The 12,937-nt window shown below is 42.5% G+C and overlaps 1 protein-coding gene across 1 annotated transcript in view; it reads left to right on the top strand.

Moving 5' to 3' along the window:
• Nucleotides 1–8,575, top strand: part of BPGM (bisphosphoglycerate mutase) — a 37,222-nt gene extending 28,647 nt beyond the window's left edge. The window contains exon 5 of the mRNA XM_085324045.1: nucleotides 7,053–8,575. The gene's annotated coding sequence lies outside the window, so the exon portion shown is untranslated. The remainder of the gene's footprint in view (nucleotides 1–7,052) is intronic.
• Nucleotides 8,576–12,937: the final 4,362 nt, after the last annotated feature.

Below are 12,937 nucleotides of genomic sequence, written 5' to 3'. Positions count from 1 at the left end.
GGGGAAAAATGGGGAGAAAAAGCTTTTGTTAATTCCTGCAGAAATATTTGGAATTAAAAAAAATATTTCTATGTCTTTGTTTGTATCTTTTATTCTGTGYATTTTATTGTCGTCATTGTCTTCCCAGGATGCAACATTATTTATCAAGAAATTCTGTTAAGTACGTCATACTCTCAAAGGAAGGTGGTAAAGGGGAAGAGAAGGAAGGTGGCTGTTGCAAGACAGCATTCCTGGATGCAAGAGACTTTGCTAAAGCTTTATGCAAGGCAGATAAATAGGTTATAGAAGATTTTCTTCCCACAAAGAGTGTTTGCAATGCGTTGTCCTTTCTTCTCTTGAAGGTACAGCATATATGTCATCATTGTTCTCACATCAAACTGCTTTCCATATTGAGAAACTTCATATCTCCTTGTAAAATTGCAGCTCTTCGTAGACAGTTGAAAGTTCAAGATGGCACTGGGATCTGGAATATGATAAACTATTGTTTGTACGTATGCATATGGTCTGGGCATATGCATATTCCTAACAGTTCACCGAAGTCTCACTCTGATTGTGAGCTGTCAAATACTGAGAAGAAATGAACTGCAATATATAATTTATTTTGAACATGAGACAGTCTCATGAGGCTTTTATAAATTCCTGCGCTAGTAGGCTCRATTACTTTACTTAATATAATTATTTGTGCTGTCATTTCTTTTAATGGCAGATGTAGCTAGCAGAGGGAGACAACACGGCCAATAAATAAGATTGCCTAACACTTTTAAAGAATAGTTAGGCTTGTCTAGATCCTAGTTTCACTTGTTAATATTTTTGTTAAACTTTAACCCTGAAGGCTGGTATTTTCCACAGCAGGAGTTTGCCTCAGATTGGAGCATCTAAAGTCCAATCACAAATGGTTTGCTGAGTCTCTGGTTAAGAAAATTGTTGCTTTTGGCAATGTGAAAAGATTCAAGGAGAAGAAGGAGGATGGAGTCTGTCCTGTACATGGAAGGGTAGGAGGGAGGTGACTGGGTGAACAGACCGATGACAATTAGTGACAGGGATGAAGGTGACAACTGAACTGCAACTGAGAAAGAAAAAGTTGGGATCACACAGATCCCAACTGAAACTCAGAATTTCTTTTCTATTGGCCAAGAAGTGGCTCTGAAGTGGAGTCTGCTTTTCCCTTGGATGTGGTCCATGTGGAGCCCCAAGTGTGCTGTGACGCTGAGTGCTCTCTCAAGATTCGGCCTGTGGCATCTGTGKTGTTCTTATAGACAGCTTGAACTGAGGCGACTGTAAACCCTGTCCACGCTTGTGACAGGCAATATTTGGGCCCTTCTGGAAGGACTGGAGGCCACCCTACCTGCATCGATCATTTGTCAGCTTGTCATGGGCATGRGAAACTGCCCACAGCCTGAGGGCCTGCCCACACAGCAGGTAAAGATTATGAGTAAACTATAAAAGTCAAGGATTTCCCTGTAAATATCTGTATGTATGAAACAAGGGGCACATGCATCCCTATGCAGAGTGGATAGGCTGCTTCAGAGACATCCCCCTTGTTGTGGTGTCTTTGAAAGTACATAATATGGACAAATGCTGAGTCTATTCTTGGGTATAGTCTTGTTGCTCTTGTGCAGCCATGTACATGCTTCTTTGGAGGATAAGGGCTGGTTTGTTAGCTTGTGTGGTGCATGCTTTTGCCATACATCTAATGCTGTGGGAAAACAAGAATAAGCCCAACAGTGGCTTTACTGCCTACACTGACCTGTGACTGCCAGATAATCTGCAGAAATTTTCACTCCAGCATCAGTAACTCCTATCCTGAGAGACACTGCAATGCTCCAGCTTTCTTATCTAGCTTTATCTCCAAACTGATGGTCATTTAATGACTGAAAATGCCATGTAGTCCTGCAAGGGAGAACCAACAATGGCTTTTCAGGCCTTCAAGCAAAAAAAAAAAAAAAAAAAAAAAAAAAAAAAAGGCAGCTGCCCACAGTGGGGTTGTAGCATGTGAGGTGTCTCAGCACCATCATGAATTGCCAAGAGGGCAGGAAGCCCTAGCCAGTGGGGTTCTTTTGGAGAAAAGAAATGCTTTCACCACCAAAAATTACAACGTTCCTCAGGAAACAAAGCCAGCATAGGCCTGGTAATAAAGGTTGCTTTAAACTCCCAAGCAGCCGCAATGTTCTTGAAAGTGAGGAGCTAAGGAAGAAGTGGGTGGTAGTAATCCCTCAATTCGAAGAGCTTTACCATATGAGTATCACCAGGGAATTCCCCTTAGCTACTTCGCTGTGACACTGACATTGCTGGAATAAGCCTAAGAGACACGGATGAACACTGTCCATGGTTTTCAGAGGCTTGCAAATGAAGTTTTGTCCCAGTTCTGAGTCTCATGTTATAGTACTTTTGTTCTGTTCTACTATCTGGATGCTCTTGCTCCATCTAGTGAGTAAATTTATTGCTAATTCTTACTTTGTTTTGGCTGTAGAGAGGGCCTGGGGAAAAAATAATATAATTTATGAATTTTACCTATGCAAACATGGGAATCACTCAGGAAGATTCTGAGTTTGAGTTTGATTTTGCTGGAAGGATTAAGAATGACAGTGATTTCTGCTTACAGCTGCTCATTGACATGTCTTTTAAATTCTTTTAAAAAGACTTGAGGGCTTTTTTWAAATGAACTTTCCCATGAAAATCTRTTTGTGCTTATATTCAGTGGGTGGATTTAGTTGTTATGTGAAGCAAATGAGGGGGAGAGATAAATGAAAAAAGTTGGTTTAAGTACTTCTACCGTATTTGTTAAAACCCATCTTTTCTATTCTTGCTCAGCAGCCAAAAATGCATTCCTCTTTTATAAAAGAGAGACCATAAGGGCACCAGCTCACAGATCTCTAATGCAATAAAGGTCATCTCAGAGACTTGCAAGAGGGAACCTATCCTGCTTGGCACTGTAGCAGAGATGTGGCATAGTGGCAGCTGCTCAGGGCCTGCTCTGGTGAAGTCCCTAGGAAGCTCAGCGAGGTCTGTGTTTACCACCTCTTCCTTCCTTGCTGCCTTCTCTCTCTCTCTCTCTCTCTCTCTCTTTTTTTTTTTTTTTTTTAACCTCTGAGACCATCTTCCCTACCCATAGCCAGACACATCTCATGGCATATTCATCCTTTCCATTTTCCCTTTTTATTTCTGGAAGACATCCGTTGAAACTGTGAGAGGAAAGCAGAAAGAGAGGGAAAAAAAAGAAGCTGTGGCATCTTTGCTGTGGGTTTGTTTTTGGGATCTTGTTTGATACTCATGGAAGAAGACTGTGCTCCTTCCAGTTGGCTCCAAGCATGACCTGGTGCTGTGGCAGGCCCCGTCGGTGCACACTGTGGTCTGACCTGCCCTGGGCACTGCACTCACTCCACCGCTTTCTCTGCTTGTGTCCCATGACCTTGCTGGCTGTCACAGCCACCTCCCTCTGTCTCTATCTGGGCCCAGCTGTGACTGGTGGCCACGGCCAGTGAGGTGGCCCTGCCATCAGGGTGCYGAACAGTGCTACGGGGTCACCCTCCACCACCTCCTGCCTGAGCCCTGTGGCCATGCATGACCAGGCTGGAGTCCTGTTTGCTGCATTGGAGCACGCATGTGGTTTATAGAATGGTGACAACATGATGTGCGTATTTCAACCAGATGTGATGGCTATGTAACGTGGTAGCAGTGGGGACACTTGACTGCACAGTAAGTGCCATTTTCTTTGCGTAGAAGTTTCCTAATTTTATTTGAAAACTCCTGTTACTACTTTTGAGGTTGGTTAAGCTCATGTAATAGATATCCAGTAAGTATAAATGCATATATACATGTGTATATCCTGAAAGCATATTAATTGAAGACATAGCACTTCCATGGCTAACAGTTTTCTGCTTTTAAGTGAAAACAGATTYTTATTTTGAAAAAAAAAGTAAGGGAAATTTCCTTATTTTAGTATGGAAAATTCTCACTGCCCACCTTCAACAAAAACCTTGAAAGAAATCTCAGTACTATTTCATGCCTGTTATGACCAAAGTTATACAGAATTTACAGAGAGTAACTGAAAGCTTTTGCAGGACCTTTATTGCTTTGTTTATTGGTTCAGCATTAAATTCTATAAGAACAGAGAACAGTATATTAAACATTTAGAGAGAGCCTGATCCAGATGTTCCCTTTACACAGGGCTCTGTGCTGTTAATATACACAGTGCAACTCTTCTATACAGTACCATTTTCATATTTTTTGAGCAGTAAGAAATTATTTTGCTAAATTCTAGTGTTGAAGGGCTAAAAGCAAAGATAAGGAAGTCTATTCCTATATTTACCTTTATCCCTCTGCTGTGCACAGTGGAACTCTGGCAGTCATCCTGGTATAAAGTAGGGTGGAGCCAGGCCACTGGTGGCCTGGGGGACACAGGACACACSACGCTGAAAGAAATGTATCAGTTCAGTGCATAGTGCTCTGAAATCTCTTGTCACTATTGACTGTAACTGGGTGCTAAAATCCTGCTTTTCTGAAAAGTTATAAATGCTCAGATGACATTTGCTACAGTGTTTGTCCTGGTGTCTGGCTGTAGCCAAATTAAAGGTCAGGCGGTTGGTTTCTCTTGGTGCGTAGCTTCATATTGACACTGCCTCTTTGCTTCTTCCATTTTAGATAGATCATCATTTATGCAATTATGTGCCATTAGGTTGCTCTATCTATGAGAGGACTGTAGGTCATTTGTCAGTCATATATATACTATGGACATAACCGTGGAGGTAAAGGGGTTTATTTATTTTTTTCTAAATATCCATAGTCAAAAATATTGAAGAAGTAGCCTATCTAATTGTCATAGTTAGGAAAAGGAATGGCTGCCTAACTTGAGCTTTCTCACCTACTTTTTGTGGGTTTAGTGGCCTTGCATGACCTTCACAATGAAAATGCTGCACTCTCATCCTGTGTGTCCCTTGAGTCTGATTCAAGGATTTCTACTTTCTTACCTATGGACTATCACGAATGCTGTGGTCTTTAATCCCATCATCAAAAGCTCCAGATTTGCATTTCTCACCTAGTGAGCAGATTACCATTTGCAGGTAAAAAAAAGAAAACACTATATAAAAATATATATAAATATATAAAAATCTTTCACGCTTTGAAACAGTGGAGACAGACATAGTTTAYTGTGAAATTGGTTTGCTGTTGAAGCTTTGCTTTGTGTACCAGATCTTGTTCTGAGGAGCAGAGAAGCTAAGGAATTAATGCAGAAAAGCAGAGGGAAGGAAATACAGATGAAGAAAACTTCCAGATGAATTAGAAATTGTAGATATCTGACAATAAAGTACTAGTGTTGCTACAAGGCAATGGTAAAAACATTCAGGGGGCAAAAGATAGGCAGATTAAAACAATGTGTGGGAGCTGACTGCTCATTTTTCAATCCAGTGGAAGAGAAATGAATACCCTTTGGTRAAAAATATCAAGGAGAAACCTTCAAAATATCTGGTCACCTGTCTTCTGCTTATGTCCAGGAGTTGGCAAGAATCGTGTGAAGAACTAGATCATTTGTTGTACTTACTGTCCCTCAGTAGGTGTTTTAATAGTTTCCATGGAGTTCAAACAAAGGTTAGAGATGCCATGATTATGTTCAGGAAACGGGACAATTGGATTGGACAGAAAACTATTTTTAAAAGACTGAAAACTGTCCTGGAAGCTTTTGGTATTTAATTCATCAGTTTATCTAGCAGATAACCAGGCATTTCCTGTAGTGAATACAACCGAAGGCTTTTAGCTGTGCATGGGAAAGTGAGGGTGAATTAAGGAAGCTCAAGTGGTTCCTAGACAGAACTATGGAGAAAGATAGATTACAAGAGAAGGCTTGTGAATTTACAAAGTGCCCATGGAGAAAAAAGCAAGGTGTTACAGTGGGTGGCAGCTACTGAGCAGCCATTTGGGATAGCTAGTGTACAAGACAGCAGGTACTTTATCAAAGGTGAAAGAGTCTGTCTGTGGAGCTATTTAGAACATACTGTAGTTTCCTGAGTAAAACTTAACCAGTCATCTAATCCTTTTCCAGAATTTCTGTTTTTTGGAAGGCTTTTATGTTGAAGGACATTCATTTCCCTTGAAATATTTCATGTGTGAACCTAGTTGGATCCACCTGGAATCAAACCTGCCTTGCAGACCGCTACAGAACATTTTAGTTGGTATTTTGAAATGGAAATAGAAGTGCTGAGACAGCACCTGAGAAGGCTGTTCATATGGTATCTTTAGCATGGGTTAAGCTGGAAATACTGAATATTTAGGGCAAAAACCCTAAGAAGAATTCAGGAAGAAAGAATAGACCACATGCTGTGAAATGCAAGTCCTACTGAAAATCAAGAAGCTTGAGAGCTCGGCACTTCTTGTGCAGTGCGGAGTCATGATGCTCAGGGAAATGGGAGCCAGGGCAAAAATTCCTACTGTCACAAATGTGCAAGGGGATCCTTATGGAGAACAAGCTCTGTCTTCAGTCTCCTGCAAAAGGCCTCATCTCTTGCTACAAAGAGCCTTTTGGACTCCTGATAAAGAGGGAGGAACGCTGCCTGGAAATTGCTGCCTCCGCACTGGCAGCTCTCGGGTCTCCCCAGGGAGACCTCTTAGCCGGGGTCTGGTCTGCTCTCTCTGAGCTTGGCTGCCGTGATAGAGTCACACTCCAAGGAGTCTACGGCAATTTAGTAGTTTGCAAAACCCAGTTTAGTCCAGCCTGTGCTTTAAAAAACAAAAAACCAAGTATTTTGACTTTCTCTTTTAGAATCCTAAACACCCATTTCAGAAGGAACATATACATAAAGACTTTTCTGTACATAAAAGAACTTCATGAAATTGAAAAATCATCTGCATTGTGAAAAGGTACTTTCTCTTGAAATGCTATCTGAGGGGAAAATGCACAACCAGGTAGCTTGGTAAGTGACTGATGCAAAATCCTTCCTCCCCAACCAGGCAACTGTTGCAGACAAACTGTGCCCTCGCTATTAAGCTTTCATTCAGATTCATGTTCTCTTACATTGTGGATATTCTGATCTGAGGCTTATGTTTCCATTCCTTTTCAGGAACTATACAGCTCGTACCCAAGTTTTCTTGGCATTCAAAGACTGAACAACACCTCTGCGAACTCAGAGCTGGGGAGGCAAAATTCCTTTGTGTTTGCAAAGGGCAAGTGACACCCCTTCTGCAAGCCCCAGGCCCGTGCCCTAACCCTGCTCCGTTGCTTCCCGTGCCTGGGGCCACGGACCCTGCTATCAGCACCAGGCTCTGCGCTCTCTACTGTTATGACCATTTTAAGACATCAAGAACTAATAGCACTGGTACTTGGCTTTTAAGTTTGGGAACATGCAGCAGACCTTTTTATTCCTGTACACTGATTCTAAACCATCAAACTTGATTATGCATTTTTATTCAAAGTTTCTACTCTTTCAAAGGACTAAACAGTGCAATTCTGCCCAGGATATTTGGAACCAGTATGAAAGTACAAACACTATTGGCAAACCATTTCTGTTATTTTTGCAGTTTGATTATTAACAAACTTAAATATAATTTTTCAACTCTCTATTTTTTTATTCCAAATCTTTAATGTCTTCCAGATAAACTCCAGGTTCACTGGAGTGGGTGGTAGCTAGGCCTTAAATTTGATCCAGAGGAAACTGCCATGCCCATTTTGAGCATTCTTGATTTGCCTGCTTTTGCTCTTTTATTTTTAGCTATATTTTGTATTGCATTTCTCTCTGTGTCTGCATTTTATAATTACTACAGACTTCATTTTTTATGTGGCGTTGATTCTTGGCACTGAACTTAAAGTCTGGATTTGAGAAAACTATGAAATTACTGCATCAGCACAACCACTTGAAAGTCTCTGTTGTGTACCCAACTCTGCATTTGTCTAACCTCTGTTCAACCACTATGCAGGATCCTATGTAATATATTCGTCAGTAGAGGAAGAGAGAGAAAGAGGGAAAGGTGAGAATATCAATCAGTTGTCATTTACCTGGTTAACTGTGGTCTAGAATTTGCCTAGTTAGCCCTAAAATGCAAAGCATTCAAGATTTTATTGCAAGTGAAACTTAAAAAAGGAGTCTTGATGACCAAACATTAAAAACACAAAAAGCTCTTTTTTATTTTATTTTTTTTTTATTTTTTAATATGTTCTATGCCAATGAATTCCCCTGCAAGGAGTCTATTTTATTAAATGGAAGTGCGGAAGAAATGATTCCTTTTTCATTCAGATGTGGGTTTCCCTCTATGAGGCCCAGGATGGGCAAGTTCTGCGCCCATCAGTGACAGATACTGTGCGCATGAAAACGTCTTGACTTTGAAATCCAGTGCTTTGCATCTTCTCAAGAATTAAGCAACAAAGAAAGAAAGTTTATATGCGTAAGGAGGAGAGATTTTTCAATTTCCCAGTTAGACTCAGCATGCTTTGGAAAGGTATTAGAATCATCTTCTTTCAAGCTGTCAAATTCTTGTTTAGCAAAGGTATTCTGTATCATGAGGCGTCTCTTAGGAAAGTACCTTTGCACCTGGCACAGTTAAGACTCTTGTTAACTGCTGGATTTTCACCGCAAAATGAGGGGCTTGATGGTAGCTCTGGTGATTTTCCAGGTGATGCAGGCATGGCACCGGATAGTGGCCTGAGCCCCAGACCCGGGAAAGTTGACCGGGGAGGCGGTGCTCTGGCACGTGAGCTGAGGTGTCTTTGCTAGAGCTGTTGTAATGCTGACTAGACCAGCAAAGCGCAGAGAGCCTCATGCACACTATCCTTAAAAATTCGTTTTGCCTTGTGAACATAAGAGGCCCCATTGTGGACCGAAGATGCCCAGCTTTGCAACAGGGATGGAAGTCTGCAGCTCTGTGTGAGGGGGGGATCTCTGCTGTGTCCTCCTTTCCCAGAGGCTTCTTCCTTCTCTCCCTTCCCTTCTTTCACACTGTGTGGCATCACCACTGGTCCTTAAATCTTCCTCCATTAGCTCAAAGAGCAGAGGCCCACATTTCTGATAGGGGGAATATTTTAGATGCTGAGGTAATGACTTACCCAGTAAAACTAGAAATCTTTACACCACAAATGTCACCTGCAAAAATAACATTTTGTTAGTCTTTGCAGACTGTATTCAGTAGTCTAGGGGGTGTTAAAGGAATATTTCTGTTTGGGTGTGTGGAGTCATGGTCTACTGACTGGATAAGTATCTCAACTATGTTGCTGAATATCTGTCGAATTGTATGCTGCCTCCTAAATGAGGGATGCAGATATTCCACCATCACTCTCTGCTAGTGTGTGGGTATCATGCACATGTGTGAAGCAACCAGTACACTGAATGTGTGAGCATTTAGTATACTTGCCTTACACTGCTGGATGATGCCCCTTGCGACACCTGGGACTGTTTCTAAAACTTAGCATCTGCAATCAATGATGTCAAGTTGTGGCTCTGACAGGAGATTGTGGCCCTTTGGCGCCCCAGCAAGAGTGGTGGTGTCTCCCTTCAGCAGGGGTGGTAGCATCACCATTGGCGAGGTCCATCCCCAGGAGAAGGCTTTCGCTTCTCCTTTCCAAAAGCCTTGCAGCCAGCAAGCCCCAACCGCAAACCTCAGCCCGACCTCTCATTTTCAAACCGCTTCCAATGCAGTGCCCCGTGCGATTGCAGGAGCAGAAGAGCTGCCCCTCTTGCCCATGCAGAGCAGCGTCAAACTGGGGAGGAGAAAGATAATTTTGTTTCCCRTTTCCTTTCCAATGTGAAAGGAAACTCTCTCCTGGAAGTATGCTTGACCAGGGAATAAGGCACTGAGGGTGAGGAGGGCAAGAAGCCACACGAGCATAGCAGTTACCCGCCAGAAAGGAGGCATCATGTTCACAGGTTGTTAAATTCTTCTTTTTATATTAAAATAATATACAAGGGAGTGTTATAGATATTCCTTTTCCATCTTAACTACATTTAGAGAGCCTTAAGTTATTAATGCCAAATATAATAAAAATGTGTCCTAATCTTAGCTGAGTTTCTGTTTCTCATTTGCTCCTTGCCATCTTGTATTTCTCTGCCTCTCTTTCCTACCAGCACCTGTTTACATTGTGATTCTTTCTTGTGTGTCTCGGTCTCTGGGCTTCCCTAGGCCTTGTTCCTTCAGCTTTCCTTTAGCCTTTCTACTCTCCCGTTAGCTGCAATTTGCCTTTTGAATATTCGCTTCTATTCCTTTATTAACATGTTAATTGTTTTTGGAGGACTGTGGCTGAGCACTGGAGAGGATTATTCCTTCTTCATCTTGTTTTAATTCTCTGTTCATTGTCTCGTATCACTTCCTCCCTTCTCTGTTGTGGAAGCCTGTGAAAGTCTGGCCTGACTACAGCACCGTTTGCCTCATGCTAGGTTGTCCAGAGCATCTGAGATTTATCCTCTTGCCTTTGGCTCCCTGCAAAGCTGAGGAATAACCTGAGCCTCAGGGATTACTGGATCCACAACACTCTCAAATGCACCAGGTGAATGCATGCAAAATATATTATCCTAAAGTCCAAATCAGCGCTTTGCCTACTTGTTTCTACCAATAGCACCAAAGAAGCAGAGTCAGAGAATTAGGAAGGGGAGATCTGAAGCATGCTGCAGCAAGTGAGGATCTCCAGCCCCCACCCCCATCTTTGTGAGAGTGATGGGAGGTGTATGAAGAAAACACTGTGATGAAAAATAGCTTATAAAAACCCTGTGTCTTGTTACAGACCTAAGTTAATGCAAATCCTCCTCACCTTTTAACAATTTCTTTTCTAGTGCATAATTTGAGGGGAGGTTCAAATATTTCACTGTGACAGTAAAATCTGTAGAAAGACAGGAAGGTCTGAAAACCTTTTCACTGAACTTTTTAAAGGAAATCTCCTTGATAATTTTTCATTGTTGTTGCTACCAACTACAGAAATTTTATCCATCTAATAATAACGTGTGTCAGCACAGGACCATGCCCTTTCCTCATGCCAGTTCCCAAAGCACTTTTCAGCCCATATACAGGGACCACTGTGCCATTTAATAATGCCAACGGCACTTACTATTGCCCTGAGGAGGGGAAGTGAACAATCATTTTTCCTACTGGATGACAATGGAAATTCTTATGCAGGCAGAAATGTGGTTACCTCCGGCATGATTTACTGCACTGAGGGACACCCAGGGCTCCGTCTCAGTAAAAAAAATATGCTAGAGGGCGTTTAATAACCAGAAATGTTCAGGGTCTCCATTTATTGTGTCGGCTGTAGGACAACACTCTCTCCTTTCTCCTCAAAGTTGTCTGAGGATTGATTTAAAATAGCAATAGCATATTGGGAGGCAGGAGAAACATCAAAAGACAGTAAGGATTACAGCTGTTTTCCAAAGTATTTATTCACAGGGTGAGTGTATCTGATCCTCCACTTGATGAGCTGCTTCATGGGTCAGTGGGGCAAGATGCTGGAGGTAACTTTGATATTAGTCTTTCTTTGTAACCATCTGTCTTTCATCATCAATAAGTTTCCCAATGATTTACTGTTCAGGCTTAAACTGTTCTTACTTGATCTCTGTCCAAAATTGATTGTTTGAAATGTTGGTCATTCATCAACCGTTCCTGAAGCCAGATATGGGAACAAAATAAATAATACTCCTGCAAAAGTGTACTGGTTTCTTCTTTAAGAAAAAGGCTGGTGAGAGAGAACGGGCTGCCTCGAGAGTGTGCAGAGGCAGCCAGTACTGCTTTAGTTTGTGTCTGAATAAAAAACCTGAGCCTCAAGCAAGAGGGAGTCCTGGGAGACGGTCAGTAGCCTGCATGTGGCAAAGCACACTGGTAGCTGACCTGGACCTGAAGGGCAACCAAGGCAGTAGATAAGAATGTAGGAAATCGCCCCCCCCCCCCAGGCATTTACAGAAGGAAATGGGTATCTATAGGATTTGCTCAACTTAACTCTTTCCCTTTTTGTTTTTTCACTTCTTGTTCTGCCGGCATAGACAAAAAGACCAGCTTATTCGTTCCCTTTTTGGCTGTGATACTGTTCCTTATCTTAGGTTGTTCCCCCTGCAGCAAAACCTAGTAAGGCAAAAAGATCTGCAAGGAAGGGTGGGTGGGGGTGGGCTACTTTTATGTCCACTTTCCAGGACGGACATTTATCAAAGGAGCTGCCCTCTGGACAAGGAGGCATCGCAAGGAAGCGGATAATGCTCCCGCGGATGTGGAATGCCACAAATGAAAGGAGACAGTTCCCAGGTCAGAGTGGAAATATCTTACACTGCAGTCAAATATTTAAACTATCCCTACTAATCCTGAGCTACCCCAGAGTTTGGTTTGAACTAATTATAATTTCCCAGCACTAAGTAGCAGCACCAGGCGGGCTCTGAGTACTCTGGAGACCAGACAGACTTCCTGGGTCTGGGGTATCAGAGCTGAAGAATGATTAAGTGCAGTTAGCTTATGTCTAAGCAAACAGTTACTATTTTGACTACAATGCAGAGCTACTCAGAGAGTCAAAGATGAGAGAAAAGGGGAGCTTCAGGAGGGCAGATGTGAGCAGGAGAYAAGAGCCCAGGGACTGGAGGAAGGACTGGGTTCAAAGACCAAGTTTCTGGAAGGGAAGAAGGCAGGTAGGGCTGAAGAAAATAGCTGAGTTCTGTTCATATTACCTTTCCATAGGGGGGAGGGCAGAATATGTGCAGGATGTGGATGAAGTGCAGTCCGTGGAGACAAAGTAGAGATGTTAGGCAGGAACGAGCTCAAGAGCATCCAGCAGCAGCACTTGCTAGGGCACTGGACAAAATATCTCGTCAAAGTGCCACTGGAGACCCAGGCACTGCCTGACAGAGAAGAGGGTCTGAGGGCTTCCAGTGCTGAGATGACCAGGGAAATAGTCTGCAACTCCATGAAGACAGACTTGGTTGGATACAGTCCCAGTTGTCCTGAGGGCTGTGCAGCATCCACCCATTAGAAGGTGTGAGTGAGTGTCCACGTC

This window comes from Rhea americana, unplaced genomic scaffold (genome assembly GCF_003343005.1).
Source record: "Rhea americana isolate MKP2758 unplaced genomic scaffold, rheAme1 scaffold_9, whole genome shotgun sequence".
NCBI classification, from domain to species: Eukaryota; Metazoa; Chordata; class Aves; order Rheiformes; family Rheidae; genus Rhea; species Rhea americana.
Note: the sequence above shows the minus strand (reverse complement) of the source record. Positions and strands in the feature narration are given on the sequence as shown.